The sequence below is a fragment of the Palaemon carinicauda genome, chromosome 34 (assembly GCF_036898095.1).
Source record: "Palaemon carinicauda isolate YSFRI2023 chromosome 34, ASM3689809v2, whole genome shotgun sequence".
Lineage (NCBI taxonomy): Eukaryota > Metazoa > Arthropoda > Malacostraca > Decapoda > Palaemonidae > Palaemon > Palaemon carinicauda.
Genome location: NC_090758.1, coordinates 45,342,091 through 45,344,082, shown reverse-complemented (window position 1 = coordinate 45,344,082; position 1,992 = coordinate 45,342,091).

Sequence of the window (1,992 nt, the reverse complement as noted above, 5' to 3'; positions counted from 1 at the left end):
CTCAGTTTGAAGGCATATTCTTTGTAAGTAAGGTTGTATAGTCATGGAAAGTAAAGTAGCATATTCTTAGTGAATAAGGTTGTATATTATTGGTAAGTAAAGTTATTGTGTTGGTAAGCAAAGTTGTAATTTTTAATAAGGAAAGTAGTTGTTTTTTGGTAATTAAAATTAAAATTTTTGGTAAGTAAGATATTCTTGTATTTTTGTAAGTAAGGTTGAATGTTCTTAGTAAGTAAGGTTGTTGCCTTGGTAACTGAAATTATAGTTTTCGTAATTGAGGTTGTACATACTTGATAAGTAAGGTTGTTGGATATTCTTTGGTAAGTGAAGTTTTATATTCTTAGTAAGTTAGGATATCTAATATTCTTAGTAAGTAAGTTTGTATATTCTTATTAAGTGAGGTTGTATATTCTTTCTAAGTAAGGATGTATATTCTTAGTAAGAAGGTTATATATTTTCAGTAAGTAAAGTTTGTGACTTGTTAGATAATGTTGGTGTAATTGTTGGTAGGTAAGGTTGTATATTTTGGGCAAGTAAGGTACATGGATATTCTTGATAATTTAGGTTATATATTCTTGATGAGTAATGTTATTGTATATTCTTTGGTAAGTAATGATATATAACTAACCCTTTTTAAGGAAATAAAAAATCATTTCCACTAAAAACCTATTATTCAAAAACTCCTCCTCTAAGAAAATGATACTTCAGTCTCATACATCTTGCATATATTTTTAAATTTAAGAAATGATTCTTCCTCTACGATATTATTGTATTAGAAAAACTGGAATTTCATATGTATTATATGGAGCAATAATCCTTGGTTATGATATATATTTCCAAAGATAGATATTTGAAATAGAATAAACAAAAAAAAGAAAAATCCTTTTAATCCTGTCGACTCTAAAGGAATCCTTGTCAATAAGATGAAGAGGACTGGGATATGGTAAAGTCCCCTTTGATGAAATTCTTCTTCTTGTTTCCTGGAAAGAGAGACACAGGTTGCGAATCAACCATTGGAAAAGACACAGGAATAATTCAGTCTCGCAACTTTTACAAAAGACAGAAGAAAAAGAAATAAAAAAAGCTTTCAAGACCAAAGGAATGGTTTTTGTATTTTGCTTTCGTGACACAAAAGTTGTTTTCCTGTTTTTATTCAAAGCTGCAAATGGATGCTGCAGTTCAGAATATTTTCATAAAATGGAGATTAAAGTTATTATATGTTACCAGAAATTGGCATGTTACCTTCATGTTGAAATATACGAAAATGAAAATATACATATTTTGAGGTTGTTAGGCTAGAGTTGATCCTAGACCAATTAGTAGCTGTTGTTATAATATAATTGTTAGATTCGTAACATTGATTGCCAAAGAAACCAGACATTGTATATACACACACACACACACACACACATATATATATATGTATATATATATATATATATATATATATATATATATATATATATATATATATATATATATACAATTTATATATATATATATATATATATATATATATATATATATATATATATATATACAATTTATATATATATATATATATATATATATATATATATATATATATATATATATATATGTGTGTGTGTGTGTGTGTGTGTGTGTGTGTGAGTGTGTGTGTGTGTGTGTAGGTATATATATTCATATAAGCCATACATTATAACCCCCCTCCCCTATGGTCTGAATTTTTTCTGCCTCGGATCAGACACCTAAGGGGGAATACACTCAAAGATACTAACTTTTGTTCGTGCTTGAGAGTCGAACCTGGGATCAAGAAACCAAGGATCCATTGACTTAGCAGCTCTTCATGGGTAAATTATCTAGTCAATGAGACTTCAGTTTCTTTGTCCTGAATTCGATTCCCCGGCTGATCAGAGGCTATTTTCTTAAAGCTGATTCCGCTTTCAGTCTCTGATCACGTAGTAAGGAGAATCCAGATATAAAGAGGAGTATAATAAATTGCTTATATGA